The following is a 26,331-nucleotide window of genomic DNA, read 5'->3' on the forward strand; positions in this document are numbered from 1 at the left end:
TAATGGCAGGTTCTTCTGTGTCTTGACTGCTCCTGTTTATTTTGTGATGTGACAACAAGACATTTATGGTTAAGAGACTCCAACACAGGTCTCCAGTTCACTCACCTACAGGTGAATGTTAACTCAGATGTGAATAGAAAATAAAGTTACTGCACAAAAGCCATTACTGAAAAATATTTTGTACAGACCAGCTGTAATGTTTCTGACTCTGATGTATATAAAGATGTAAAAAAAAAAAATTGCTGGTTTTAGTTTAATGGTTCATTAATAAACATAAAATAGCAGTGATTTTGTCTTTGCTAACCCATTTCTTGATAAAACAAAACAGACTTATTTAAATATAGATATGTATGTGATAGCTGCAGGCAAGTTATTTTTATCATTAATTACAACATTAGAAACCAATCATATAAATATGTTACTATAGACCAGTCTCCTTATGTCTAATTCAATTTAAAATTTGTGATTTTTGTGGTGTGTTCTCTAGTAATAATGGAATTCTTGGCTGTAACAAGAAACAAGGAGTTGGCTGGTTTAGGAAACATCATGGAGATTTCTCCTTTGGTTCCTCCCTTGTCTTCTGAAAACCAGAGGGTCCCTGGAAAGTTCTTTCTATTGCATTTATGGGTGTGTTGTTATTCAAGTCACACAACACCGTGGCTGACTCCCTTCTCCAAAGCACTCACCTGCAAGGCCTTCAAACGCCCATCTCCAGGAGGTGGTCACTGTTAGAAGGATTTTTTTCTGCCTTTTTATTTAGAGTACCCAGTAGAGAGGGCTTTCTGTTATGCCCATTTTACCAGGAGAGCTAAATAGGTTAGTGAGCTCCATTGAGCCTAATCCAGGGGTTGAGTATTTTAAGGTTGTTTGCTGGACAGTTATTAAGTTTTTTCAAGTTTTCCATTACTTTCACACTTGACAGGAGTAACTTAGTCAAATCATGGTGCAATATCCACATGCTTTGTAGGAATCTGTACATCTGTTTGGCAATCAGAATTTGATTTATTCTTCATTTGAGCTCAAGTGCGGTTTGAATTTGACTGATGCCACCTGTCCATTCTAGAGCTGCAGTGCTTCCTTTGCCTCCCAAGCCATTACAGTGACATCACACGGAAATGACACATTTACTAATGTTGCACGAGGCCTTCAGGATTATGGAAGATAGTATGTCTGTAAGAAATCCATGTAGTGCATATGACGTTGACAAGAGAGTTGCTCTGCTGTTAGAAATCCAAATCCTTTTTTTATTTTAGCTTTAAAAGAAAAAGTATTGGAGAAACTGAGAACCGTAATGTGGGCTGTCCTCACTAAAGGGAATGTAGTATAGTGGGCTAAAAACCTTCACTTTCTGTATTCCCCTTTGGAGGTAAGAATATCTGGCATTTTGCAGGAAGCTCTTGATCAGCACTATACAAGATAGGGCCCGATGACTTTAAATTTCCAGTTCTGTTCACAAGATATGTTCTTTCCAATCACTTTTTTTTAAAAAAATCTTTTTTTAGAGAATCATTAAGCAGAGACAGTTTTATGACAATGAGTTCAAAAATATTCTGGGAACAGCAGACTAGTGCACAAAATGTGTTGCCTGCCTCCTCCCCCTAGTTCTTTCAAATAACTAGAGGTCATAACCCCCAAAATCTGGCTGTTGGCTGTTGGTTAGTAGAGACCAGCTGAAACCCTGGTAAGACAAATCTCCACAGCTGTATCATATGTCCTTTATTGTCAATATATCTGCAAAACCTGCCAACTGCTTGTCACTTAACATAAAGTGGATGCAGAGGGGGGTGAAGTAGAAAGAGAAACAGATCCTGCTGCAATCTGGAGGTATGTTGATCTGGTAAACTTTTCTTATTTACTTCTGTTTTTTTTCCTTTCTCTGCTTATCCAGCCTATTAAAAATAGAGGCACGGTATGTATTCAGCCACTAAGTGCAGATTTCAAAACCAGCTCTGTCTTTTGTTTCCCTGGCAGGTAATTGCCAGTCCTGTGTAACAGGGCAGCAGCTGTGGCCAGGTGGAACCCCAAGGATGGAGAAAAAAGCTCTGATCCTTCAGGTTTTTAGGCTGGACTGGACACTGCCACAGACTCCAGAGTACTCTCCACACTGTCTCAAAGCAGAATCAGCCCTGGCCCCACCTCACCTCAGTCAGGAGAGCCCTCCTGCTCTGGCTCAGCCACCCAGGACCCCCCCAGTGCCTCCTGCAGTGCTGCCAGCACGCCAGGGTTGCTCTCAGTATCACAATTTTCAGCAAGATTTTGTTTTTGCTAGGAACAGACAAATTCTATTCCAAAGATACTCTTTCTTTGCTCAAGGGGATGCAGATTTTAGAGAGCTATTCTATGGGGTAAGAGGAATTCATCTTTGATAATACTTCTGGTACAAGAGGATGGGAGAATGTAAGAGAAAGAAGGAGAAAAGCTTGCTTACTTTTTCCATTGTTATCCGTCCAATATCACAGAAAGAATGAGATCCCAAGAATGGGATCTTATTCTTAAAACTGAACTTTGTTTCAAGTTTTGGAAAAATATTGCGGTATATCTTTGGAGGTTTTTTGGGGTTTTTTTTGTAAAAAGGAATTTTTCTAAGGCAATTTGGAATCCATTAAAGAGAACAAAAGTTGGTAGATAATAATTTGTTGGCCAATTCCAGTTTTTATTCCCATTTATGTTGCCCCATGGAAAGGCAGAGCAAGAGCTTCGGAGAGAAAACCTGCCCCACAGGGAGGTGTCCCCCATGCCCAGGAAAAGCTGTCCCCTCTGAGTCACTGAAAGCCACACAGATTCTTACCTGACCAAGGTCTCTGATCTCAGAAAAAGTCACAGAACAATCCTGCTCCATTTTTAAAAAGCTACTGGAAGAAAACAAACTATTGGAATGAGAATACCCAAAGCATTGTTTCCTGGCCTCCAATAAGGACCTACTTTTCCAGCCTTGACTTAACCTGCCAGCTAGTCCTGCAGGGAATAATACGAAAGAGAAAGGATACAGATCATGCTCAGATTGCAGCTAATTATTAAAAATGGCTTAGTTGTGTTTATTTTTAATTGCTTCAAACCTCAGTAGTGTAATGGAGCTATTAAGAAATAACTCTCTGAAAGAGTTAACAAAAAAAATTTTAAAAATCAGATAAGGTCCCCAATGCACTTTTGCATTTTATTGACATTTTAATTAAGACTCTAGTATACTTCAGGGATCTCTGCACTTAAATAGAAACCATTTTAATATGCTACACTGGCAAAGAGTAATAGATGAATACAGACCCATATTCCCATATGTTTTATGGTACTTAGTGATTCTTTTGTACAATGTATTATGATGTTAAGACATTTTATGAGTTTCTATTGGCTAAGATGAGCCATATCAAATTATAATTTTGCTCAGTGGATTTTACTGTAAGCAGATTAAATAGGGCACGTTCTGTATTTATTGTACAGTTAGAGCTGCCTGGTTTTGTTTTTCCCATTGTAGTCTTCATTTACTTTTCCCTTTAAAGTGAATATAACAAGCATTATATGAAGAAATTGCTTGGCTCCATTTACCGTGATCTGAGGTGGTTGTCTGCTGGATTTTTTAAAATAAAAGTTGTTGGAGCTGAAAGGATATTTCCCCCCTGATAATATTGATTTAAATGAATTCTTATCTATTTAACTGTGCCACTAACATGCCTGTGAATATTTTTCTTTTTAAATAGACAAGTTGGCATCTAGTAGTATTATCTGGAGACTCCAGCAAGCCAAGAGAGATGAGATTATTTGTCCCATTTTGGACTCAGGAACAGGACTGTGTGCTCAAGGGGTGACAGATGCAGTCTAACAACGCTTACCAGCTCAGGAGTTTTGAGGATTTTGAGCAACACTGAGTTGTAACCCCACTCATGAGCACCATGAGACAGTGTGAATGCCTCTCCAGAACTAAATTAAGGTGCTCAAATGTGTAACTTAGTACAGCACCCAGTGGAGCCCCACAGCTGGAAGGCGGAAAGACCTGTCACCATTGTCACATGAAACAGCTGGGGTGAGAAGCACAGATGTGTTACAAAGTCAGGTTAAATGCTGATGCCCACTTTTACTGTTTTTCTTATTTTTCTCATAACAGACTCTTTCTGCTTGGTAGGCTAAGTCCAAAATCTTATTCTCATGAGAATGTCAGTGTAAGCAGTTGTCCCCCATATCTCAAAAACCATCTCCAAACAAGTGAGAGCAGCTGCAAGGAATGGAGAGGGAACATTCCAGCTGGTCAAAATGCTGATTCAACAAAGCCTAAACTTTGAGGGGAGTGTGTTAGTATTGATGGAGGGTTTGTAGAAAAAAGGCCTTTGGTATTCCATTTCTTTTATACTAGCAAGGTTTTAATGCTGAAATTTTATTTTGGGAAAAAATATTAGAAGAAAATATGTCTTTGTTCAAACATATTTCTCATGGCATAAATGAAGTGTTGTAATTGAATGTGGAATCTGAGACTATCTTTTAGTTCAGCTTTTCACTTTAGATGATTTTACTGCTTCCAGAAAACTTTTACTTGCTTCTGAAGTACCCTAATCCTGCTGCTCTATTTTTCCTTGAAAGCTGTCTTTTCTAAAGCAATTGTGTTATTGTTCTATTGTGATAACTGATGTTTTAATTTAGAGAAGGTTGATGAAGAGGTGAAACTATTCAGAGAGATGAGGAATTTGTATGTTTGGTACCAGCATCATCAGACAAGGCTGACTTGAAATCTGTAGATGAATGAAAGGAGAATGGAGCAGAGGAACAGCACTCAGTCACTGAGGATATTGATGGACATGATCAAAAAGGGGAAAGGGTCAAAAAATACCTTCAAATTAAGCCATTTTAAGGCAAAGTGAATTAATGTGCATGGATTTTCTTTTATATACTTTCTATTAATACATTACAGTGGGAGAAAAAAGAGGAAGATGCTGCCTTCAGGCTTTCTCATCCCTTTTTGGGATTTTGTTCAGAATGTTCTGTACTTCTACATGCTAAAGCCGCACTGTAAGGGTAGGACCTTTAAGTAAAGATCATCCAAACCTCTTTGGGGCCAGCTGGATCCCAGGAACAGCTTCAAACCCTTCAATTCTTCCTTGTCACTGATAAAGGAGTTGGTACCTGAGGTCATATTCCCCCTATGTTAAACATAATAAGTGATAAATTCTATGTTTTCAAACTAATGTTCTGTGAACCTTTGGTTCTATGAACCTCATTAGAAAAACAGATGAGGTAAGATGAGACCTGGACCTTCAGGTCCATTTGTCTGTAGCTTAGTGGTGAATGATTTCTTTCTGATTGAGGTTTTTGGTGTGCTTCAGCACAATTCTGCCAGAAAAGGGCCTGTATGTCACGGGTGGGAACACTTCATTGGCACGGGGCTAAAGAGAGCCTTTGCCACCACAGCTCTCTGGGATTCATTAATCCATTCAAATGATATTGCTCATTTGGCTTTAAGTGTATCTTCCCTGAGCAGGAAGGTTTCTGCCATGGTGCATGACAACATCTGTCAGCGCCTGTCCTTGTTAGCCACACAGTCCGCTGAGACCTCGTGCTGAGGACCAAAGAGAAGGAAAAGCCTGACATGAAATTCAAGCCTTTCACATCCAGCCATGCTTACATGGTTCCTTGTTGCCCGATTAGGGGGATCCCAGCACCTTTGAAGATGGCTTTGCATGGTTGTGCCACACAGGCACTGGGGATGATGCCAGCTGGGGAATTTGGAGGAAAAAATTCCATGTGTAACTCCAGCATTTGTTATATCTCATCATAGAGGAATTTTTTGAGATGTTTATTGTAAAATGATGATTTCCCTCCTTTAAAAAAAGGCAAGACACCACAAAACATCTCCCTGTGTTGATTCCCTTTCTCTGGTGCATTGATGGGTATATTTAGGCATTATCTTGCATGTTTGTAAATAAGGAGAAATCAGTGGCATGTGAATAAGTGTGCTGCTTGATCAGGCCTTTGTCTGCATTCATGTTTAGTCAGAGCACAGTTCCCCCCCTTTTCCTTCCTCCTTATTAATGTCTCCTGGTTTTTGGTCCTCTTCCTTCCCCCCACCCCCCTTCCTCACTCCATCCCCCCGCTCCTTGCAACAACCTTCTGCCACCCACTGCTTCTTCTTCCCTCCAGAGGAGCTGATAAGCAGCTGTTTTTGGAGGCACAGCTAATGCCATCCCTCGGGGGGCTGTGGGCGAGGAGGGGGGTGCTGGTGCACGGGAAGCCGGGTGTCCCTCATGGAGAGCAGAACAAGTCACCTCCGCAGTCAGCACAGCAGCCGCCCGCCTTAGGCCTAGCACGCCGACTTTATCTCCAAATTCAGATCTGGTTCACAGCCCCATGCCAGACATGTGCTTTTTTTTTTGCTTTTTTTTCAGATGCCTAAGGAATTCCTTGGTATTAAACTTAGGGAGAGACAGGCAGAGAATGTGGTGAGAATGCGTTGCTTTGTCTGTTTTAGCATGTGCTAGCAATAATTCCTGATGCCGTCTTGCAGGGGAGAAATACTGCCATGGTAACTTTTAACATAAGCATGAAATCAGCAAGCTCCACTCTGATATCTCTTGTAATTAAATAGCTAATAATGTACAATTGTAATTTATACTAATGCTTTTGATATTTGGTCTTTATCTCGGAGCCCTTACCTCTTGGCGAGGCATCGTATCAATGTGGACATGGTGCTGAGGGTGGGGCGAGACAAGAAAGGGATCTGGGATACCTCATTATAAATGTGAGGCTGGTGCATGAACCGTGTCTGCAGCAATCAAACAGCTAATTGTTATGATTTTGCTGATAGTGTCTTAGCTGTAATATCCTGCACTGTGTCAATTTTTCAACCCTTAATGTAACATATTTGCATATCGAACCATCACAGTGACTATCCTATCAGCTGTACTTGAGTGTGTGAATCAAAAATGCATTGTTCCCCGTGCCCTTCAGCATATCGGATCAAAAAGCAAAGCTAAGAGATAATTTTTATTTCAATTATTTTTTTTTGGGGACTTGGAGAAGTAATCGCATAGACAGTTTCCTTAAAGATAAACCCCTTGCTCATACATGCGTTAAAATTCAGCTTGCAAGGCACCTAGTGTGGCTGAAGCCTAGATAAAAGAATTGAATTTTTGAAAAAATGAAAAAAAAAAAAAAAAGAAGAGAAGCCAGCATTTAAAGTGTCCTGTGAAAGAAAGAAGGCATTTGGCCTTAGGCATGTGCATCCACAAGAGACAGCTTCAACTCTTATAAAGTGGGGAGTTTTGTGTGAGCACAGATGCATTTTGTTTTCCTATGAGGAAAAGATGATTAAATTATCAGAAACAAAGATAAAAACCCAGGGCTTCCTGGATATTCTTCTTTCGCCTCCCTTGTGTCTCACTTACTCCTACTGCTTAGCAAAGGTGCTGACTTTATCTCTCTAAGCTTTAGTTTAAATGTCCAACACTGCTTATTAATGAAAGTAGTAGGCTTTTGTTTATTACATGTAATAATGGTGAATATGACTATTTAATATAAATCTGACATTTAAATTCCACTTAGTTCCGAGATTCAGTTGATATAAACGAGTAACTCTTTACCCTAGAGTAAAAACTCCCTCAGTCTGCATTTTAAAGCATTGAAGTTTTCAAAGTAATCAGTTTTTTTCAGAGGAACCAAATTGTGAAGACATCTGTTATGTTATTAATTTCACATAAATCTTAAGCTCCTCAAGGCCTGAAATGAGGCTTCATTCAAGCCGAATTAATGAAACATGATTGTAAGTCCCTTGCATGGAAATGCTGTCATACAGTATTGAGTTGCTTATAATCACTGAGTAATCTTGCAGGCTGCCAAGGGAGAGCTACTTTAAATCCCTCCATAAAACAATATCTGAAAATATAAGAACACTAACTATATCCTGGAAGATTAATAGCAGATGAAAATTTCTATGAAATGAATCATTCTTTCTCAGTAAAGGATACAAACATTTCCAGTAACTGCAGATTGTATAATGTGGAGCACAATCTATGATCCAGATGCGAGGTGCGTTTAAGCTCCGAGATTCGTTCTAAATACAAAGTTGCTTAAGTGTGTGAGAATTCTATATAACAGAGAAAATGCTGGGAATTATATAGGTTTCTAATTCCATATGGGCCAAATCCTGAAGGATATAGTCAAAACTCCCCCTGACCTTTTTTGCCTCAGAAGGACCGAGGGATTTGGGAATATGTGTAAATATTGCACGGAGTGAATGATAACTATTCATAATGAGTAAGAAGTAGCATTTTAATTTTGATTTCTTTCTTTGAACACTATTTGATTTTTGGTCTTTTAATTGAGCAAATGAAACTTGCTATTCCTTTTAAAAAAATTAATACAACAGTAGCACACAACTTATTTTTAATGTTGAAACAGGAACTTTTGAGAGGCTTAACTGCCTTAATCAAACTTCAAAATACTTCATTGATCTCCAACTGAATTGGGAAATAAAAATCTGCATATGATGTTTATTACACAAATCTTCTGAGTCCTGTTAGCTTTGATATTTTTTTTCCTTAAAAAACCCTAAAAAAATCAAAGATGATTAAATACAAAGACAATCCTTTTCATGTAGTGGCATATTATGCAAACTAAATTATAAGGACAGTGTATACCTAGGGTATGTGATACCTGGTAATTACTCCACAATTAGGAACCTTAGTGACAGTGGTATCTTACATAATGTGACTTTAGGTGCAGCTGTTTGAACCTGCATTACACAAGGCTTCAAAATGTCAGCAATTTCCTTCTGGATTTTCAGCTTAAAAATTTTTCTGCTTTTGGCCCCCAACACCTCTCTCTGTTCTGTCAGATTTGAAAGCATTTTTTTTTCTCCCAAATGTTTTTGCTGAACATGATCACGGCTTAATTAATTATAAATAAATAATTATAGCAGTTGTATATATGCTCCTGGTCAGCAGCTGTTGGTATTGAAAAATACTTTGATGTTTTATACAAGGGAGGTGAGAACAGTTCTAGGAGTAGTTGCAGGAGACTTGTTTATGTGTTTTGATGGTATGAATAAGATTTGTACTGCAGTTGTGAACATATCCCAGCATTTGAAGTTTTCTTTAGGACTGTAATTTGAGAGACATTGTACACATGTACAGTGTGAAATTTCAAGTGTCATTATAAAATGACAAAAAGCTTTTATACCATTATCCTGTAGGATCCTGGTCTTGCCAGGCTGGCAAAAAGTAAAGTGGACTCTGAGAATTTATTTTGGTGGGGTTTTTTTACATAAAATTCTGTATGATTCACAGAAGAAAGATGCACTAAAATCTAGCTGCACTACTTGAAATTCTGACAACCTCAGTATGAAATAATAAAGAAAAAAGGCAGCTAGGTCTGCGTTTTACCCATTAGTCAGATTCAATATTACTTCAAAGATGTTCCAAATCTGCATTTGAGTACCATATGTTGACACTGTGTTTTGGACACTGGAGATTACTTGAAGTACTGCAACCATGACTTGTACTCTTCCTCTGTAATCCTTGGTCTCCAGGGCATTGCTGAATTCAGAGAGAAGCAAACAGAGCAGGACTGGGGGTTTGTTGTCTTGGTTTGGGGGTTTTTTCCCTGCTTTTTGGGTTTTTTCCCCTGCTTGGGTTTCCCTGCTTTTTGGGGTTTTTTCACTGTTTTTTTCCCTACTGTCTGTTTCGGGTGCTGCTTTCTTGTTCACCTCTGTGAATCCATGTCAAAATAAACGGAGACCTTATCTAGAGAGTGCCACGCTTTGAAGTGCAGAGATGCAAATCCAAACATTGCATCACACTGTCAGATACAGAAATTAGTAGCATCCTGCATGTCCTTTGAAGTTCAAGGCTGTGCTTCCATGGAGTGTATTTCCATACAGGAATCAGATGGAAGCTATTCAGACTCAGATAGCAATAATGATTTACTTGCAGTAAATCTTACAGTTTTTGGCCACACTTAGGGTATGATTTAGTAAATACTTTTCGATCAGATGTTACTTATTAAGATATTACTCCCTGCCCCCCCAACTATTTTTTAATTAAAGGCTAGAGATCTAATGTGTTTATTTTTTCTACACATATGTAAAAAATCAAATGACTATTATATACCATAGTAATTTTTGCATCTTTTTAAAATACTGTGATTTACAAACTTTGATAGAAAATAGAACTACTTGACTGCAGCAGCTGTTTAATTACAGTGGAGAGTATTTTAAAATGTCAACTTCAGTGGTGGTCTGTTCTGAACAGTGAGGAGAATAAAGTAGGCTGGACGTAGAAGCGGCACATTGGTAACTGCAAAATTGTCAGAGGCACTAAATTCTAATGTTTAATTGCTTTTTAAATAAATACTGCCTCCTGATCATGGTGCTGCAGCCAACATGCTGTGACCACAGCTCCCTCTCCATCCCTCCTCTGGCTGGGAGTGCTGCTGGCTCTCTCTTGTTTGCACAGTGCACAACGGGAAGATCCAGTTTCTTACGTCTTTCAGCAAAAATTCTTAAAGCTGCTCCAAAACTTGATTCAGCCAGCTTTGGGCAAGATCCAGCAGACCAGATTTTCTTTGGCTTCATTTGTAGGTCTTCAGCACCCATAGCTGAGGCCAGATTTTTATAGGTGCACAGTGCTTAACAGTCCATGGTTGATAGTTTGAGGTACTTGCAAAATGCAGTCCCCTTAATAAGTGAAGAGAGGTTTTCTAGACACCACTCAGACACCTGGACTTAAGCTTTAATATTTGTTCTGCTTCTTGAGCCACTTCCCTTTCTTCACTGTCAATACAGCCAAGAAGATGGCATCCCTTGTTGTGAAACTCGACTCTGTGGAGATTCCCCTTGCTTCCAGTTTTGGATCTTTGAGTGTAGGAAGCTCCTGAAGCACATTTGTTATATAATGAGAGAAAATATCAGTTCTTTAGAGGAATGTGTGGTCTAGGTTAAGATACTGTTCAAATTTGTGTATCCAGATACCCTGACCAAGAGCCTTATCTCTGTATTCAGCATCCCCTATGGGCTTCTAACAACAGATCAAAAGAGAATCATCCTTTTTTACAGTTAACAGACCAATAATGTTCTTTTTTCTCTCTTCTCTCTCCTCAAAACTGCTGCTTACTGAGTTCTTTGGGCTTACACTGTACTCAGAGGGAAACTAATGGGACTCCTTTTATACAGTATAATTGCAACTTGAACAATAGATTATTTGCTTGACCATAGGGGGCACTTGTCTTTCACTTTAGATTAAATAGTTTGGAGAGAAAGGATCTTTGCAATACAGCTGCAAAGCAGTAATGCATACATGTATGTGGATGGGAAGTATTTGTGCAGCCATATATTACATCCAAACCCTGAAAGGTGGAGGAAGGAATGAAAATGGAACTGCTTTGAAAAGAACAAACCATGAACTAGGTCTATATTTTATTTCTTTCCACTGGGCAAAAAATAGAAGCAAGATGGGAAAAATGAGATTATTTCACATGGTTCTTGTTGTTATGCAGATTGCCTCTTTAAACCCATACGTTCAGCACATCTGGCTCCCTTGTGAGTCTGCTCTTTGAGCTGGGAGGAAAAATGCACAGTGAGATTAAGGGCAAAATAAGGTGGAAGGACAGCAAGGGAGAATAGTTGTGGAGTGAGGACTAGCTGGACTAAGAATTTCCCTGAAAAGCTCTAAATCTGTGTTGTCTTCCCCAAAACCTTTCCATCTTACTGCATCAAAAACTGCTCTCATTCTCTCTCTCATAACTGTGAGTGGTCAGGCTGGGGCTGCTCTGTGAGCACTGCCAGGAGGGCTGACCAGCTTTGCCTGATTTGCTTCTGTCTCCTGGTTTTCCTGCTCCTATTCCTGTCTTTTTCCTGGATCATAAACTCCTAGGGACAAGGGCTCTGCTCTTTATGGTGCTGCTGCTGCTTGCACAGCTGATGAGTTTCCTGCTGGGATAAAGCAAATACCACCTACCTTATTTTTTGTTCTGAAGCAAAGGCAGCACCTGAGACCTCCCCTCACAGATCCTCAAGTGAGGACTTGTTTGTTCACACTGTGCCAGTGCTTTGCTGTGCTCTGGGCAGACAGCTCTGGAAAAGCTCCCTGGGGAGTGCAGGGCTCTGGATACAGGGCAGCCTCCTTCCCCCTGCAGGGAGGTGCTGCAGCCTTGTCTCCAGTGATCCAAGGAGCACGTGGGATGTGTAGTGCTGGAGCACATGGAAAGATGACATTTGAAGCAGGCTGTTGATGAGAGTCTTGCTGTACCAGTTGTTACGTGGTGGAACTTTTGAAGTCTCCATGAAATTTATCATCACCACAACGGACCTTGCAGAAGGAAGATGCTCAATAAAGCACCTACATGTTTTAAACAAGTCCACACACACAAACCTGGAAATAATCATCCTGTATATCTGCTTGCATCACAGGATAGATGGTCAGGACCCCTATGAGTCAGCCTGCTTCATACTGAACTGCTGCTTCCAGTTTATTCTGTGAAATATAGCTCTGAAATCCTGAATGATCCTTGCTGAGAGATGTGAACCTGCAGAGGACCTACCTGGCTGTGGTCTCAGAAATCAGTGTTGAGGCTCACTAGAAGATAGCCAAGTGGGTTTTTTTCCCCACAAAATGTATATTGAGTAACCCTGTGTAAGTGATGCTCCATGTTATAATTTGGAAAAAATTCCTCCTCAGAGAAATTTTCTGGATTGTGTTCCTTTTGCTGGAAAAATCTTCCCTTTGTGAATGAGCTATTCATAGCTGTACAAGGGAGGCTGAAATGGCTCACATTTTTTCAGCAGGGTAAGCCATATCTTTTATCTCTTGTTACACTTCCAGCTCCCTGTGCACTACATGACTGAGACAATGCACTAAATAGGTCACATGTGTAAACTAAATCCTTATAAGATGTTACCAACACTGTTACTCTCTCCACAACTTGTTCTCAACTCCTCCAAAGATAACTACTATTATTTCAGGTTATTTTAAGTCAGGATTTTGAGTTTATTTCTTGCTCCCTCCCCTTTAGAAGATATATGAGCTTTACCAAATACTTTTAGACACGGGAACACAGGGCTGTCTTTTGAATGCTTGGAGTGGATAAAGACAAAGAAATCCAATGAGCTGTGACAGCCATATAACCAGTCTCTGCTAGCTGATCCTTGCAATATGTCTGTGGTTAGATATGCAGCTCCCCCAGTGCTTCCCTGCGGGCTCTCCTGCCCGCTGCTCAGAATGCAGCCTGCGCATTTTGGACACTGCTGCGAGCTGAAAGGAACGTGGGAGAAGATCTGTGGTTTGGACCTGAGCATTTAAAGGTTGTCACAACACTTGTTCCTCTTACTGAACAGGGGAGAATTGTGTTCTTGCAAGCTGGTCCCCTCTGGAGTGCCGTTTGGCACACAGCTTTTTGTTCCACCGTGTGGTTTCAAGGTGAACCCGTTAATTCAATATGACCCTTTTAAGAACTCCAAACATTACATGCTGCAAGAGGGAAACAAAGCACTTAGTGGTATGAATCATGTTTTAAGATGGAGCAGAGGTGGTGTTTGTGTTGCCCCAAACAGTTCCATTTTCAGTGGAATGAATTTATCTTAGGAAAGCTTTGGGACATGTTATGCCTAATTGCTTTTTAAATTTCAGTGATTTTGCCTTTGCTTTGGGGGAAGGGGGATAGTTTGGCTGGCCTAGGAGGCTTGTGACTGACTTTACCTGGCCAGATTATTTGAATTACCTTGTCAGTTTGGACTAACTTTAAAACAGTGCTTTTGAACAGTCTGCCCTTTCTATCAGGTTAAGTCGTTGCTCCTGATGATTTTCCATCAGAGCTCTTGCTCAGCTGCTTCCTTGGTCTAAAGCACTGCTGACAAAATCCTGGAAGAAGACATAGAGAACATGCTGTCATGGGTTGCACTGTCTCCTCCAGACTACTTTCATTTATTTAGTCATTACAGACTGAAATGGTAATGCTGTGATGCAGCAGGAGATTGGAGGTCCAGGTAGCTGGAGTTTGGGATCTGACTGGGATTACAGAAGGTGATCAGAGGGGTGTTTTATTTCCTGGGCTGATGCAGGAAAACCCCCCCATTTTCATTAGCCTAGCACCCAGTGGACAGCCTTGTCTTCATATAGCCCTGGTGTAACCAATGGCAAGTGTATCTTCTTGTGATGGTTTTCTGCTGGGTAAATAAACACTCCTGAACCCAGCCCAATGTGAGGTGAGGGGGGCAGGCGTCCCAGAGATGTTTTAATGTGCTTTTGCTCATATATTTCAGCTGAGTCCTGCAGAACACTATTGTGACTCAAAAACATTTTATTGATATCTGTATTAGAGAGCTCAACAGGTACTTAGAAATCCTGGGGGATGGAAATACTGTACCTCTCTAAACAGACAGAAATGTGTTGACTTTTCAACTGTGCAGCACTTAAGCACTGTGCCTTTCAGCACCTTTTCTCCAGTTGTTACAATATCTGAAATTCTTGCTGGGGGAAATTGCTAGGGAACATCTGAAACATAATTTGTAGGAAACTTTTGAAATATTATTTCAATAACATTTGGTTTCCTGAACTTTATAGTGTGGTTTATGCTCAGGAATATTTTGGATACTTTGGTGGTCTGCTCGGTGTCCTGCCAGTCATTGCACACCTTCCCCTCTTACCAGTGAGGGGCCATTGAACAGTGGTGCTGGTGGCAGTGGGGCAGCCACAGGATGGGGAAAGGTGAAGGAATAGCTAGAGGTGACAAGAAAGACAACATTTTCTAGGATTTATTTGTGGAAGGATGGAGCACACCTGAAAGGAGAAATAATTTCAGAGAAGCAAAGGTAGACCCAGGGATGGCACCCTCTGTTAGGCAGAGCTGCCTGGTTTGTGTGTGTTAGGAAAGCTCCCTGAGGAGAGGTAGAAGTGCTGCTCAGGTGAAGTGCTGTGGCTTTTCCTGCAGTGTCTGCAGCCCTCCAGCCTGGACACTGGCCCACGGGCACAGCATGGCTTGGGCAGTTGGAATATCTGGGTGCTGCTTATGGAACTCTTCGGTGTTATATTTTCTGCTCACACTTTCCTTTGCTCCCCACAACCGTGGCTGCTCCAAAAATGTTTTAATGCTTACAAATAAGGAAAACTGTAGACATTCTATGCAGAGCCATCACATTGAGAGTGTGATGAGTCCATACATTGCTGCAGTGAGGCAGGAAGAGAAACTTTTATAATTCATGAGTAGTGAAAGCTTTCTTTACTTCTGGGATAAATATTCCAACCCGTTAGGTATACTTTATATGTAACATTTACATCTTGCTGAGTGATTAGTTTAAACAGCTATTTTTATCCTGCATTTCAGCCCACAACTCTCTAATGTTAATTAGTATTAGGAAGGAAGTATGTTTTCTTCACATGCCATAGCAAATGTGCTTTATATAATGATTACAGGACTTGTTTGATCTTTTGTTTTTACTGAACACACTCTACAGCACTGACGGCAAACTGTTTGGTTTTAGTTTTCTTGTGCCCTGGGCTGTTTTCCACTGTGTGAAATTGCTGAACTTTTTTTTTAGGTGTTTTTTTTTTACAATCATTGAAACTGTTGGAGTAAGATAGAATTTATTGTAAAGGTTCCTTAAATTGCTGTCTTTCAGTGAACAGTTCAAATAACTCCTGCCTCTCCCTGTTTTGGGGACGTTTGAGGGGCACAGTTAAAACTGATAATGTCAGAAGTTTGGACAGAGGTGTTCAAAGGTCACAAGCTGTTCAAGTATTGAACAAGGAGAGCATTAGGGGTGGGGTAGCCAGAATATACAAACCTTAGTGAACAGACATTGACAAATATTTAGAAATAATTATGTGAAGCATCCACGAATTGCACAAATAGGGAAGCTTCTATGGTTGTTCCCATTCTGCATTCATGATTGCAAATAATACAGAGACAGTTTTAGTTGATACATATGCACATAGAAATAAAGGCATAATTATAGAACTCTTGAAAGGCTTTTCTTGCACTATTACAAAGAGAGGGGAGCTGCTGATTCAAGCCCTCTAGCTCTAGGAAAGGGAGAAGTATGAACCTGAATACAAATTTTTTACTTCCTTTCTTTAGTACTTTGAAACTTCAGATCTAATACTTTGCCTGAATACTAAATGTCTATATTTTCTAAAAAGGTTTTCCTCCCAGTATTTCCTAGAACTACCTAAAAGCACATGGAAGAAACCACTTGTTATTCTAGACCCCATCACAAAAATCAACTTGATGTTTCTCTTAATTAATTTAGAATAAACCAAGTGCATTATTACAGCTGCTTTTAGTTGTGAACCTGTGACTATGAGTTCTGTTTTTCTTAGAACCAAGGAAAGTGGCATAGTTCATTTTAAACAGTTACATCCCAGGATCAAACTACTGATCTGGCATGTCAGTGTGGAGAAATTAATGGATTAAGAGCCCATAAGGCTTTTAAATACTGGAATATACTGCTCTATAACTTGCAACTGAGCTCTACATTGATGGACTGAACTGATTTCTACAAAAAATGCACACATTTTGCATTTCACTGGCTATGGATGCCAATTCTAGTAGGCAATCACCAGATCTGTGGTGCTTTTTCATTAATTAAATTGAATTCAGCTTTCCTACCTTTCCTACCTTCATTACTACTGTACAGCCTCCATATCTGTAGGTGTTCAGCACTGAGGTTTCAAAAAGAAAATTAAATAATTGTTTAGGTGTAGGAGACGGAAGCTAAACCCACAAAACAACCAAGGAGAAAGAAGGGCAAAGAGCCAAAAGAAGAAAGGATGAATCCATCAGAGCGAGGGGCGAGAGTCCTACCTCTGCCCTGACAGGTGCTCAGCCAGGGTTTGGGTTTCTGGGATCAGACCTGTTGTTTCAGAAGATTTCAGAAAGCTCAGTCTGCTTCAGAGCCATGGTCTGGGGGTCAGTGTTCCACTTAACATCCTGGCAAGATGGATCAGTTGGAATATGGATTGAGTGCCCCACAGCGCCAAACCCCTTTCCCTTCCCTCGCAGGTCTTCCTGTCCTGCTGCTGCCTTTAAGGCAGGGGTTCACGTGGCTGCTCCTTTAATGGGGGTGAGTCTGCCACTGTGCCCCAGCCCTCAGGTTTTGTTTTAGCTGTTTTCCCTTGGCTGTGTGTGAAAGGAGAGGGAAGGAGCGGCAGCGGGCGAGCGGCAGCCGCGGGAAGCGCTGAACCCTCGCAGCGGCTGAGCCGGAGTCATCAATAATGCAGAATGAATTCCTGCTTCCCTCGGAGCTGAGGAAATAATACCCAGCTGGAATTGAGCGAGTGGTAGGGGACACGGCACCCTTGAGACGGCAGGGCTGGAACTCCTCAAGGGGAGAGCTTTGGAGAATTGAGTTTCTCCCTGCGTATGCCTGATTTCTTCTCCTGCCCACTAGAAAATTGAGAAGTCAATTGGCCTTTTATTGTTGGGCTTGAAATGACTTTTCTCCTGTTTTTTTTTTCTTTTCAATTAATGTTTTATTGAATTTTGAGAAAGGTAGATTTACAACTGCCACCGCGAAGGAGGGGAGAGAGAAATAAATATAAAATATTCAGGCTGGGCAGTGAGGAGGCTGGGCTGGAGCCTGTGTCTCCCCTGAGACAAAGCCCCTTCCCAGGCCCTCAGGAGCAGCCAGAGGTGACTGGTGGGAGCCACTGGTATGTGCTGCACCTCGTGGGGGCTCTGGGGGTGTTCAGGTGCATTTTCTATCTGAGGGTGAATGTGCAGGCTAATGTTGCTATGGAGTTCTTTTTTCAGTTCCCTTGCCTCGTCCACAACCATTTTATCTGGAGGTTGTGCAAAAGCAAAGAGCACTGCTGACACTCATATACAGCAGCTCCTATGTGAGTAATGATTTGTGAAGATACCAGCCCTTGCTCCAGCCGTCATATGAACAAAAAGAGTTGCAGGAATAATTGCAGTGAAAGCAAATAAAAATAATGACACTGAGGATCCAGTTTGTTTGTAAACTCAAACATTTATGAAAGTCAATGTACAGGTGTCTATAATAATTGGTAGCAACACACAGTAACAATTAACTGCAGCTGTTTTCTACAGCAGGAAAATCTTGTGCTAGTGCTCAGAAAAAACAAGCTCAGGTCACCTTGCGTAGAAAAGCACTGAATCTAGTGATAAGGATTTCATCTGATTTTAATAAATGTAATCCTAGCTGTTATGACCTGTGCCATCTGTAACATTATGCAATGTATCTGTTAGGTACAGGAGATGTGACATTGTATGAGGAAGTGGCAGTGATGGGGCAGCATCTGATAGCTCAGCTCTGCAGTGTGGTGGCAGAATTCCTCTGCAATAGTAAGGCCTTTATTTACTTTAAGATATAGATTATTTTGCTTTGGCCTCAAACCCCTTATGTCATAGGTTCTGATACTGTTATTTAATTTTCAATTTATTCTGTTTTTGAAATGGCCACAAGTGAGACAATAACATTTTCTAGCTAAAAACTTTGGATTATAAGAAGTTCCAGACATTTCTGAAATGATCTGATACAACAATTTGCTATGGATGAAAGTCTGGCTTCCACTTTAACAAACTGGAATTGGAAAATATTTCTTACTTTTCACATATTCTACATCAAAGCAAAAATGACTGTGATTATTTACCAAAAATTGGAGGCATATGTCAGGTTACAGTCTACTAAAAGACTCTCATATTCAATAAAAAAAGAAATTGGATTCATCTTAGGTTAGATGGCAGATTCTCTTTGTTTGAGCTGTCATTCTGACCTGTTTTGGCAAGTTGTGATTAGAAAATGATTACTCCATCCTTAAAGTTCAGCTGCATACCTGAAAGAGTGTGGGCAGATTGGCAGGAACTGCTGTTGCTGTCCGCGATAGGTTCTCGCACATCTCCTCTGCACTCAAGAATGTTTTGCCAGCATAGAGCTCTGCTGTTTCATGCATTACATTTGGAAGCTGGGCAGAAAGGGGAGGCTGAAGATTCCCTGGCCTCCAGTGTTTTATGAGGGCATCCTTCTAGCAATCACTGTCTGTGTGGGGCAAAAGCAGATTTCTCCCTTGAGACGAGAATCCAGCAACTCTGCCAAACTCACAACATTCCCTTCCAAACATTCTGCTGCTTCTGAGGCCAGGAAACACTTCTCTTGTCCAGGGAGGGAGGAGGAGGTGGCAGTGAACCCTGACCCTCAGCCTGGGCACTGGGCTGTCCCTCCCAGCAGTGCCAGCACAGCAGAGCTGTCCCCTCCATGCCTGCCAGTGCCCACACACTTCACTGCAAGATGTTCTCCCCTGTGAAATGAACTGCTAAAAAATATATGTGCCACTAAATCTCAGACAATAGTCTTATTTTCACTGCGCTGAATGTGAATTGAAAGAAGTCCAAATGTGGAGTAAAACCCTGAGGGTCCCTTTTAGGCCAACATTATTTGATTTTGCTTGAGTCAGGGTTTTGTACTCTCTGCTGAAAGACTGTGGAGTTCTGTAAAACTGTGATCTCTCCACTTAGTTTTGCATGGCCTTGCTCAAACACAGAAGGTCGTTAGAGAACATTTCCTACCTGCTTTTCTGCCCTCCTGCCTTTAGGGGAAGTTCACAGTTCCTGCAGCCTTCAAAAGGTAGGGTTGGCTGAGCTCCTCTTCAGGAGCTGTTTGCAGGCAATTCAGAAGCAAGGCTTTCATGAGCCCTCCTGCCAAATTTCAGTATTTTCTGACAGTGTTTTTCTCTTCATAGACATTGCCACAGGAAACCTTTCACTTGTTGAGCTAACTAATCACTTACCAGGCTTTAGATGATTCCCCCACAGAAGCCAGATTGCTTATTGTGATGAGTCTGAAGTACTTTAAATATCACTTGACATTCCCCACATTAAATTGGTCATACATCAGTATAATTCTGTGTGTTTTGCTGAAGTGTGTTGAAGGTTAAGATTTGAGACATGGAACCATTCATGGTGTAAGGAGGCAGGATGGCTGCTGGAGTTTTTCAGGGCATGTTTTTTCTGGGCCTACAGCAAACCCTCATTGCTTGTTTGACAGGCAGGTTGTCTCAGGTTTTCTGGACAACAGCTTTGTAAGGTGTTCAGATATATTTTAAAATAATTCTTACAGGAAGTTCAGAAATTTGATGAAAATAATGTCTGCTCAAGAAATATTAAGACTTCTTCTGGATGTTTTATGAAGCTTCAGTCTTGCTGCTTTTGTGGTTGCTTGGGTCAGAATTGTTCTGAAGGCAAATGGCAAGAGCTGAAAATAATATGACAGTGTGTGCTGCCACAAAAGATTTCTAAGAATGGTGCTTGTGTGGTAATAATAATATTATTCTCTACCAGCCCACTGGTAATAATAATAATATTATTCTCTACCAGCCCACTGAGGTCAGTGGGCTGATAGAGAAATAATTTCATTGCCTCATTTCATAGCAAAGTACTTTTTTTTCCCCCCCACCATTTCTTCCCAAACCAGGGTTGTGTCATGTGATGCCATCACTACTATCCTGTGTTTTGGTTCAAACACAACAGTGTCACAGAGGGTTGCTCTGCCCCTGTGCAATCCATGGAGAATTTGTACATTCTTCTGTGGCCACTTCCCCTCACCTCAAATATAAACTTTAGATGGAGAAATTAATATTTTGATTTTTTGTATACAGAAAAAAGACTTATCAAGCTAAGCTGTTAAATGTTCATTCACTGAAAGAGATTTCACTTTAAATAGAATGAAGCCTCTGTGGAATTCATTGCACAATATTGTGTCCTTTTGTTCATTTTGTTAAAGGTGGAGCCTTGTGTTATAATTCCTTTCCTTCTGAGCACATTTTAACTGTACATGAAATACCACATCTGAGGAGCAGGACTTATCTTAGCCTATCAGCTCTACTGCTGTGCACATGCTGCTGCTGTATAACCCACTTGTGAAGTTGGGATGATGCGTTACCATTATTTATAAGGAGGATATGAGTTTTTGTGTAGGTTTCCCTCATTCGGCCTGGAAGTTGTACAGTTATAGTTCCCTGTTTAATAGAGCAAACAAACAAAGTTTATATAAGTACTGAAAGGGAAAGAAACTTTATTTAAGTCCTCTATTTATGCGTTCTCACCCTTTGACCAGCTCTGAAACAATGACTGTATAGCACTAATATGTGGCATTGTTCAAATTTTATTGGGGGAATATTTACTTTTATTTCAAAAGTAAGTATGAAAGATCAGGGAGAAAAAGAAAACCCCTCTGTTGGACTGATGGAAAATTTATGGCTATATAAATGAAAAGATCAGTTAAACTTTGCAATGACAGAGAGTTTGGTTGGTTAAAGCATGGTGTGAATAATGCCAAGGTCGTGGGTTTGATCTCCATATGGGCCATTCACTGAAGAGTTGGTCTTGATGATCCTTCTGGGTCTCTTCCAACTCAGACTATTCTGTGATGTTATTTAACAAGCAGGGCAGCTTTAGAATTTTCATATTACTACACAATATCTGCAGCTATGCATACATAAAAGCAGAAATCAGAGTTATAGTTACTTGTTTAAAAAGCCAATTGGATAACAGAAGGTAATATTTAACACTGGGGTCTGAGTTAAGATTGTGTTTTTGCTCTTTTACTTTGTGGAATGGAATAGTTGAACATTTGGGGTGAAGCCTGAGAAACAAAGAGCAGAAGCTGACTTCCCAGTGAATAGTCTCTCTAAAACTTATAGATTTGTGCAGTGTGTTCCTCCTGCCAAGGGACCTAGTGTAGGCACCTATGGGATGAATCTCATTATTAAAGTACTGAAATTTTCCTTACAGTGGCAGAAAGAAATTGTCTTTGGGTTGAAATGATCAATATTTGGGTCTGAGGCTTATGAGGAAATCTACTGTGACAATAGTTGCTATTGTGCTGGCAGTTGGTGTCTGTGCCAACTCACAAAAGGCAAAAAGACAATTTTTCTATTGTATGTGGACAGGGGTTTCACAAATTGAGATGAGTGATGTAATCAGCCGTAGTAGAGCCTCTGTCTCTCTATTCAACATTTGCTCTGGACTGAGCAGATCTTTGATAAAGTTTAATCAAAACCAAAACTATTCTGAACAGAGCCCATCAATAACACAAAATATTTGCGAAAAATGTTGGTTCAGTGTTTTACAAGCAACAGTAACCAATTTATAAAACACTTTGGGATCCTCCTCCAGGCAATCTAAACAAATCTGTTATGCTAGGACTGCAGGTGAAGAACAGCTGATCTCTGCCATCAGGCTTGATGCTCTTCTGTGTATCTGGGCAAGAGCAGTGGATTCAAGGAGTTTTTGTGAGGAAGGGATGGTGTGAAAAGTGAGAAATAAGGTCAGGGCTTGGCTTTTGTTACCTCCTGCACAATATGTAATGAGAAGTCAAACAAAACACTGCTGTCCTCACACAGCAGGAGCCAGGGCAGGGGCTCTTGCCTTGGTGTTGCTTTATTTACCTGTCTAACAGGGCTCACAGCCCTGTCACAGGACAAAATCCGTGCTTCCCACTAAAGAAAGAGGAGCTGTACCTTCAGAGGCACTGGCTTTTGGTGGCCACACTGAGGACAAGCCTGGGTGTCACCTCCCTGCTGTGGGTTCAGTGTCACCTCCCTGCCATGGGTCCAGTGTCACCTCCCTGCCGTGGGTCCAGTGTCACCTCCCTGCCATGGGTCCAGTGTCACCTCCCTGCTGCGGGTTCAGTGTCACATGCCTGCCGTGGGTCCAGTGTCACCTCCCTGCCATGGGTCCAGTGTCACCTCCCTGCCGTGGGTTCAGTCCCTTCCTAGGAGTGGCTGTGTGCAGAGCACACCGAGTTCACGGCTCCTTGTAGCGCACGCTTCAAATGTACAGTTAATATCCAGCAGATACGTGGGAAGGCGAGCAAGCTACCTTTCATCTCATGTTTGTAACACAGAAAACCTTCAATATTGAGAACAGATAGACTGGAAGGTAGGTTCACATCTCTCAGCAAGAGAGCTGTAACTTAAATCTAATACACCTGATCAAGGCTTTCTCTCTGCCTTGTAGGTATTTTAATACAAATGTGTCTTTCATTTGACTGATTGAAGGTCTCCAACCTGCAATAAATGAAACATCTGATCCCCTTGAATCCAAATCACTTTTTCTTTGATTTTCTTTTACTTCTATTTCTTCTTTCTTTGTTCTATGGCTAGAGTCGAATTTCCCTTTAGAAATTGAAAGAATGTGTGTGGGTTTTTCTGCTCCTCTTACAGTGAGCCTGTGCAAAGGTCGAGTGGCTAGTTGACTAGCATATTAAGACAGAATTCATTTCACAGACAGTCTGTAGTGATGTGCTTTACATATAATTATCACGCTGAATTGAGGGAAACTGATTATACAAATTAGTTACTGTACATTATTCTCCAAAGCCTTTTATTTGCATAACCAATAGATTTTATGCAAAAGAATATCCTGAAAAATCATACATGATCATGTATAGTTGAAAGAAAGTTGTTATTATCTAGGTAGGAAAATAAGCAGACATTATTCAAAATTTAAGTTTAAATTATTGTATATCTTAATATTGAGTGTATCAATTAGCTTATGCCAGACGTAGTCTTTAAAATATAATTCCTGTAAACACAATTGTGCCTGCAGACTGGAGTGTTGGGAGCTGCTGATTCCAATGTTCTCTGTAATTATGTCTTTGTATGAATCAATCAGTTTAAATATAGAGCGACAGTCTGTTAAAGCCATGACCTCCGTTGGGTTTATTTTTTACTTGGGTAGTCATGTCTCTTTCCAGATGTCAGTGACATAATTTGTATGCTCAGCGTTTCTTGTGCAGAGATGTTTTTGGGGGGGTGGGGAGGGGAGGAGAACCTTCAGAAGGAGAGGGGAATTGGAAATATTAAGCTGTAGGATCATTGAAAGTGTTGCTTTTAATCTGTAACTATAACCATGTTTGTGGCGAAGTGCTAACCCTCCTGCACGTGAGCACACTTAGTCTTTGCATGGATATTGCGCTGGGTATTAAAATGTATGTCAGGCTGGAGAACAAAGAACACGTGACATTATGGACTGAATTCATAGTTACAATAAAAGCAGCAATGAAAATTCAATAAGGGGACTGGAACCAACAGTGTCTTTGTAGTTTTTATCTCTGCTAGGGTTTCCAGAGGAGCTGTTAGTGATTAGGGGCCCCATCCTGTGCGTGTTAGCGAGCCGCGCTCCGCTCGCTGCCCGCGTGCCGAGAGCTCCCGCGGGCGGACGCTGCGCTGGGGACACGCGGCTCCCCACGGCCCCGGGGGGCCTGGCAGGGTGGCACCCGACAAGGGATGGAGAGCAGTCACTCAGAGTTCATTTTGACTTTATAGAACTTTCTAGGGATTGGAAACACGCAGCGACATCCAGTTGGCGGAGGAGATGAAACGCTGGTGTGCGCTGCGTATGAAAACGAGACTTTATGGTTAGTAGGTCTCCAGTGTAAAACTTCTAAAAATAAGTCCTTAAAACTGTTGCAGCCCTTTTCACCATTTCATTTCCCTTATATTTCTGTGTTTGTAGTAAACACATCTTTGATGCTAAAACTGGAAGTGTTTTATGTGCTCATTTTTCTGAACGGAGACACTCACCTGACTTTAACTTCAATGGAATAAGATTGTGTTAAAAACACCAATACCTTGCTCTGACAAGATGTTTGGATGCAAGTCTGATGCATTTCAGAAATGTTTCTTTTTCAGTGAAAATTCAGGTTTATTGTATTAATCACAAAATTCTAGTTCTGAAGAATAATTTTACAGAATGTTCCATGTTGTATAAAGTGTTTATCTACATTTTAATTAGAAAGAATTCTTTTATTTAAATATAACCAGTTTTAATTGCATTCTTTTTGTACCTATAAACTTTAATAGCTGTGGACACTGATATTGTTTTGGGAACTTGTGAGATTACATATGTAATATATGTAGTAACGTAGTTTCAAGGGAGCTACATTTTTATTTCTTTTAAACTTTTGAAATAACGATCAAACTTTCAGTTTTTCCTTTGTATTTTTTTCTTTGGATTAGTTTCAAACTGGAATGAAAGCCAGCAATTGTGAGGTAGCATGGATTTGACATTTTCTAATGTACCCTGCATATTATTTGCAGTAAGATTAGCATCAGAAGAACTGACTTAGATCAGTTGTCTTTGCTTATGCACACTCTATGTTTCTCAGATTTTTGGAGGGTTTTTAGGGGGATGGGGTGTGTGTGTAGTGATATTTAGTTTCCCCATCCAAGCATACTTGATCAGCTCTAGCTGGGTGTTTGTGTCAGAGGAGTTGCCAGGTGGAGTGTATAGGTGGAGGATAAAATGAAAGTAAAGAAGGCAATGTAAAAATTAGACATTGGAATGGGCACAAAGGAGAGCCCGTGTTCATTGAGATTACAGTCCTGAAAAGAGCAGCAATGAGCTGCTAAAGCAACATGGACCTGTCTGATAGAAGAGGCTGCTTAAACTCAAGACCTAAATGATTTTATACATACCCTGGTGTATGGCTTATAGTTGTCCCCAGCTAGGGGCAAATTCTGTCTCCAGTAACACTTGCATCCATTTAAACACAACGAAAGCTGGAGATGTGAGAGACCAGGTTTTGTGCTTTAGCTTTTGTCTTGTGTGACTGTTAGCAGAGACTTCCCCTGAAATGCATCTGGGCAAGTAAACTTGTCACTCTTGTGACAGGAATACTCTCATAAGTAGCCATAATGTATTAGTTCTTGCAAAATGTTTAAAGAATCTGGCCTTTGGCTAGTAGTATTTTCAGATGTTGCTTTGCTTTTAGCAGTGTAAGAAAAGTTACATTTTTGCCGTCAATAGTAGATTTATTTTGAAATTAAGTAAATGGCAGAACTGCAGCTCTCTTTCTCTCCTGCATAAAACCTCTTTTAAGTTCAAAGTGTTCAGATACATAACTCTAAGCTCTCTCTTCCTGATGCTCAGTGGGCCACCTTACTGTTTTTAAAATTCATGGCAGGGTCTCAGAGCAGGGCTGGCAACCTCAACTAAAGTAACTGCTGCTTTTATTTCCCTATGTCTTTGGTTCTCTTTTAAGGTCTCAAAAGACCACACAAACCAGCTGACAGAGCAGGAAGAGAGATGAAAGATGGAGATGGTAATTTTCAAAAAGAAATTGTGTTGCAACCGATGAGTTCTTTATGACTTCTACTTAAAAGCATAAATCAGCCCAGGTTCAATTAAAATTGCATCTAAATTGAACTAAATGAGCTTTTCCTGGTTTAGAGTTTCCTTATGAAAGTTTTGTACATCTCTGAATAGCAATTGCAAGTTCTCAGGAAGCTTAAACCAAGAAAGTTCTGAGGAGGATTTTAATGCCCACTCCTGACTCCCACCTCTCACCCTATAATTTTTCTAATATTGGAGGCTAAATTCTTCATGAAATATAAGTATAAA

At 40.6% G+C, this 26,331-nt stretch overlaps 1 long non-coding RNA gene across 1 annotated transcript in view; it reads left to right on the forward strand.

Moving 5' to 3' along the window:
• Positions 1-18,199: 18,199 nt before the first annotated feature.
• LOC135279265 (uncharacterized) overlaps positions 18,200-26,331 on the forward strand; it is a 510,274-nt gene continuing 502,142 nt past the window's right edge. Inside the window, exon 1 of the long non-coding RNA XR_010346537.1 lies at positions 18,200-18,273. This is a non-coding gene — a long non-coding RNA (uncharacterized LOC135279265). The remainder of the gene's footprint in view (positions 18,274-26,331) is intronic.

The sequence above is a fragment of the Passer domesticus genome, chromosome 12 (genome assembly GCF_036417665.1).
Source record: "Passer domesticus isolate bPasDom1 chromosome 12, bPasDom1.hap1, whole genome shotgun sequence".
Classification (NCBI taxonomy): Eukaryota; Metazoa; Chordata; class Aves; order Passeriformes; family Passeridae; genus Passer; species Passer domesticus.